This window comes from Spea bombifrons, chromosome 13 (genome assembly GCF_027358695.1).
Source record: "Spea bombifrons isolate aSpeBom1 chromosome 13, aSpeBom1.2.pri, whole genome shotgun sequence".
NCBI classification, from domain to species: Eukaryota; Metazoa; Chordata; class Amphibia; order Anura; family Pelobatidae; genus Spea; species Spea bombifrons.
Genome location: NC_071099.1, coordinates 2416716 through 2422715, shown reverse-complemented (window position 1 = coordinate 2422715; position 6000 = coordinate 2416716). Strand labels below are relative to the sequence as shown.

At 37.6% G+C, this 6000-nt stretch overlaps 1 long non-coding RNA gene across 1 annotated transcript; it reads right to left on the bottom strand.

Moving 5' to 3' along the window:
- Nucleotides 1–2912: 2912 nt before the first annotated feature.
- On the bottom strand, nucleotides 2913–3984 carry LOC128472015 (uncharacterized). The gene is made up of 5 exons (XR_008346140.1): nucleotides 3916–3984; nucleotides 3783–3834; nucleotides 3452–3515; nucleotides 3292–3368; nucleotides 2913–3091 (listed from the first exon to the last, which is right to left on the bottom strand). It is a non-coding gene; the product is annotated as an uncharacterized LOC128472015 (long non-coding RNA).
- Nucleotides 3985–6000: the final 2016 nt, after the last annotated feature.

Here is a 6000-nt window from a genome sequence, read left to right as displayed (position 1 = left end):
GGAAAAATGGTAAAACGTAACTTTATGCTTTTATGCACAATATTTACAACATTCAAACTCTGCAGAAGATATAATGTAGAGTTTCAAACAGATATCTATACAAATGTTTAACTGCAGTACCCAATATCCTTTACTGGCTCAAATACCAGCTAATGATAATTTCACTAAATCTCTACTGCCCACCTATCTTTTTTTCTTTTCTCCATTCGTAGGACTTTCGGGACAGCAACCTTTTATGTATTTATTCTTTGCGCTCACAAGTATTTATACAACACAGCAAGTCTACTGAATCCAGGAAGCTGTTCAAATAGCTGGTTTTAATTCTGCGCTCTTAAATTACTTGTATCTCACATTTCAAGAGCTCTGTTTGCTGGGCAAATATTTTCATAGTACAAGCCAAGCTTTAAATAAGGATTAGTGTATAAGGATAAGTCCATTATAATGCATTTCCTTGTTCCTGACTCATCCTCTCCTCATAAGAACATCAAACAATATTATTTGTGAATGGAAGATGGTCATTTTCAGATGATTTGAAATGCAATGGCAATTTTCCAATATTCATTAGTAAAACCACTGATTGTTTTGGGTTGACCTATTAAGTGCTATATGACTAAAGCAGCATGGATGTTATCATTGTTCTTATTATAGTTGACGGTCAATAATCACTTTTCTTGGGTCTTAAAACAGAGTCCTCTAGGGCAACTAGACTCTGAAACAGCATGTAGCGCTAGATGTATCTGTGAACTGACCAATTCCAAAATCTGATCCTGAGGCCAAGAAGTCATAAGCCTCCTCAGCACTAAACCTGCGCTGCATCATACTAAAAAAAAAAATAAAGTAAAAATTAACCCCAAGAGCTTTAAAAAAGTGCAGTAAGCAAAAAAGAGGTGGCTGGGAACCTATTTTTATATTTTTTATTTATATCTGATTTCAATTTTTTATTAGTTTTTATTTCAATTGTTATGTTTTTATTTACATCTTGAAACTAGATGGTTCCCTTTATGATTTCATGGTGACATCACTGGAGTCATTATTATTGTTAAATGTTATTACATTTTTATTTACGGTATTTAACAATTTTACATTTTTCAAATGATTTATATATATATTTGTTTTATTCTTAACCCCAAGACGTACCAGGCATGTCAATTGTCACGAACTACATGTTTTTCCGTAACATACCTGGCACGTCAATTGCCGTTAAGGGGTTAATCTGTGTAAGAAATCATTTGCCCTGCCAGACCCAGCTAAGCCAAACTCTGGACTCTTCTCTGTTCTGTTATTACTGCTTTTTGGAAAGATGAGATGGGAAGCTAGATCTCAAACCGTCTGCCACATACAGCAGCTTTTCTGTCGTAAAATAGTCCATTAATTTAAACTAATTACAAAATGTCATTAAACCTCCTACGTGTGTTGAGCCAGCTCTGGAGCTGACATGCCAAACACGTTTCCCGCGTGGCAAATAGCTATGGGCCAAGTACACATGATGGCTGGAGTGTCCTTTTAATAAATATAATTATTTTATTAAACTCTATTAAGGTGATCTCTGAATTTACTCTACATTAAGCCGGTTTCCCAGCAAGGCCTTTAAATGAATCTATTGATAAAATAATCCTTATCCCATTTTTATCTCATTTTCTGGATTAAGTCTTGTTAATCATTTCATGAGCGTGAGGATTTATCTTTATCTGTTAGATATCCAGAATCATATTTCCGCATGAGACAAAGCCGCAGTGATGCTTCTTTTCCCAGTCTTTATTACGATGACGAGATATTCGCATTGGTTCGGTCAATGTGAGGGAAATATGATACATAATATTGTGGATCAATTTACCCTTTCATAAACCTATACTACAAAAGGAAAAACAATTAGTGTAGCATATTACCTGGGGTAATAAACAATGTATGCTGCACCAGACCATAAGATTCATGTGAAGTAGATATTAAAGGTGTGATATAGATGGATGGGGCAAGTCATTGGCAGGCATGTTTTACCTGATGGTTCCTCTAAAATTTACAATAAACAAATACTCCAGGAATCTGTTTGGTGTGGTTTACATGATATCCAGTAACTACATAGAAATCCAAATATGTAGCTAGAGCCATATAACACATAAAATAAAATGAAGAAATAAACAAGTCTTACGTTCGCTATTCTATTATTTGCAGGTCATCACTCCTGTCTGTTTTTAATTCTTTCTGTAGTCCTCTAATAGTTTCTGCCCCACCATTTCATAAAGATATCCTTAGATATATGTTTGTCATTTATCGTTTTCCCATTTTTCTTTTTAATTTCCGTATGTTATTTCAAAATGTTTTCTTGAACACATTTTTTTAATAGCAGCAGAAGACTTTCTTCTGTGTTATTGGTTGAAAGAGTATTTTTGCTAAAGGAAATAAAATGACAATGTTGCTTAAACTATTGTTGTTTAACAGCTTAATAGTTGCTGATATTTTGTCAGGTAGGAACAGCAATTCTGTAGCCTAGATTCCTTGCTCAGGTATACTTTGCCTGTGACCCTTGGGCTACGTCCTGATGGAGAATTTGACTTCTTGCCTGTTTACCTGACTATGAATCTCGATCGTCTGATGCACTTCTGGTTATCCTTCTGTATCATGCTGCTGGACCTGGCTGTGTGCCTATTTACAATGCTTGTGTGATTTGTGGCATACAAGTTTGCAAGTGTGTCCATTCCTCGCAACTGGACTACACGTTTTAGATTGTGTCCCTGTGTGGGACCCTGACATTACCATCCTAGAAAGTCTTCGGGCCTACCACCACCAACCAGTTGAATGGCCCACTTCTTCATCCTTGTTCAGTTATGCAGGGTAGTATGATTTGATTGAGTATAACATGTTTCACAATAATAAACAGTAAGAAGTTAAGCAGAAGAATAAACCAAAAAAAAAAGTTTGTTTCATTGCACAGACGTTTAATGTTATACTTAGAGCAATCGGACTAAAAAGTTATTTTCCATGATCCGACCTTCTGCTTGGCACTTTGTCTTTAATTATTGGGTCTTTTCCCATAAGCAGATACTGACATCACTCATTTAATGTACTGAATATCACAAGACATGACCGCATAATCCTATAAAGAGAGTGAGAGGCATTAAAATACAATTGGAGACAGAGTTACTAAACAGTGAGTCCTAGTTAAGCAGTGGTGAGATAAAATGTCATCTCATCAACTATACATTATCAAGAACCAATTCAGATGAGTTTCTCTTGGAAGAATGACATATGACACCAATTATATATAACTCTCTATATTGATCCAGGTTTACTTACCTCCTTTACTTCTACAACTTGATGAATTAATTGTACATTAGGTAAAGATGGCAGTGATACGCCAATACTCAGTGCCTCTGTAGGAGAAATAAAACCAGTCAACATGGACAGACCAACTCAGGCTTATGGGGGCAAGATTGTTCTCCATAGTACTACTTACCGTTGATCTGAAGCAAGTAAGCTTTTTCAAACACCCTTCGCATGTATCCAGACAGCAAAGATGCCTGTGGGACAAAGTAAATGAAAAATGGATTTAAACCCATGCACATCTTAAATTCAGTGAGGTTAATAAAATCACTATTACATGCCACATTGATAGTGGGGGTTTGTATAGTTGTGAATCGTACGTTATACGACCGGCTATTATAAGCCCTTTGTCATTTAACAGAGGCAGCTTAGATGTTTCCTCCCCAGTAGCTTGACAATCTGAGCATGTGTCAAGAACATAAGAGATCATTATCACGAATGACCTAAAAATCTGCTGCGCTCACCTTGCATTTACTTTGTCCAGATGATGCGGAGACGAAAGCAAGGTCTAGATCTCTATGGGGAAAAAATGTTCATTATATTGACCAATTACCAACACATTAAGAATGAGTTAAAAAGTTAGAAGCAACAACAAACCCTTTTAATGAAACAGATATCTGCAGTTTTCCTCCTTTTACATTCAGTAAAGCAACCAAGTTAGCACCCTGTAATAGCAAGAAAATAGAGTAAATTGCAGGTCCGCTTCAGTTACATGGAAAGTCTAATTATGGCCAAGAGATGGCCTGCTTGTGGTAGACCAGAGAATATAGACTACATCATACAATTCCATGATCATAGAATCATCATGGAGCTGAAGTTCCCGAACTGTATTATTGTTCTCTACCTGCAGTAGCCTTACAACTGTGAAAGCTGGCTTTTACTCACATAGATCAACCATGATACTCACCACACTGACTGTCATCAGATGTTGATTATGTGAGCTGGAGGATACCGCAAACATCTCCACCAAAGGAGAAATCTGAACAATTAGTTGATTAGACTGAAAAGTTACAATGGGAGTTTGGCTGAGTACGATGTTCAGGTTCACTGGCAGAGACTGAGGGTATTTCGACTTAATCTGCGTATATATAAGACAAAAGACAAAAAGTATATATTAGTATTAGACCTGACCAAGAGCAGAGCTCTAGCTTTGAAGCCATCGACTACCTCCACAGCCTCTGTCCTCTCAGAAGCCACCTTAGAAAGACGCACTGCACCAGATGCAACATTATTTGTAATGCATTACGGTCCTTCCATACTGCAAATGGGCAGGTTGGGAGATCAGTTCTGTCCCTTATAACCAGGTGACCATATCTATGGCACTTTGCCTTGTTGGCCTAGACCAGAATATACTAATGCAAATAGGTACTGCTACTATAAATGTAACCTTGGACTTATTGTGTTGGTCTCATCTTGTCCAAGACATTTTCTTTTCTTTTATAAAGTAAAGTTTATTCAGATTTTAGTAGAACGTTTCAATACCGTTCCTGCAGTTACAAGAACAGACTGAGAACTCCTCGTTTACAGAGGAATCCCTGTTCATTTAAATTGGACAATGTTACATTCATGGAATATTTTTGCGGGGAAGCTTAAACCTAGAACACAAAGACTATGTCTCGTAAAAACTCAAGCTCCTGTGAGACCCATCAAGCCAATTCCACTAGGTTTATTGCCATCCCATAACTACATGAAGGAACCCATGGCCACAAAGAGATAAGAAAAAGAGCAATGTAGAAGGTGCTCCAGATATATTTTTATGGCTACTAAATCAAAAGACAATTTAAGATGTGTAGAGTAGAAACATCAAATATTTTTGTGTATTGATAGAAAGAAGCATATGTGTTATAACCTCTTATAAAGTAAAAGGTGCTTTCTTTATGTAATGTACATAAATTCTTGAATTTATATTTCATTATATGAAGGGACAATGCATGTAAAGTGATATAGAACCCTTGTGTTCAATTCTGATTATCACCCCAAATTTGTAGTTCTTAAGGATATGCAACTAGACTGAAAATAATATGTATATCTTGAATCTAGAATAATAACCTCAGGTATGTGGCATCCCAAAGCAGAAGTACTCAGCTGACTTGAAATAGATGCCTGCAAAAGAACAAAATAATATTATTTAGTAAATTTCTGTATATAGTTTTCATGGCTATTTTCTGGTGTAATTTTAGGCAGGTAAAAACACACCTGCAGTTGACAATAGGTCTCACAACAGTCTCAGGTTTCCCAAATGCATAACGTTATACTTTACAATGGTCAACGTCCAGCTGTACCTACAGTATGTAGCTCTGTTGCCTGTTTGAATGTAGGTAGCAAGGGGTATAGTTCTTAAAGGGCAGCGTTCACAGGACAGGGCAGTAATGCCACTTACACCTACAATCCCCTTTGTGTATCTTCTGACCCACAGGATGAACCAGGGGAGGGCTGGCAGCCTAAGGCCTGGGGGGCAAGTCTAGTCAACTGGCCCATTGCACCATCAAAGCGGCTGCGAGCGACATTGAAAGTGGCCGTCGTGCGGCAGTCACTCCACCAGCGCCTAATGAAATTAAAGTGGCCGGCGTGCACACACCGCATGCCTCAGCTCTTCATTACACCCCTTTTAAGACGTGGGAAGAGGAGCTGAGGCATGGCCGTTGGGTCTGACTGCCGCATGATGCAGGGGCGTACCTAGAG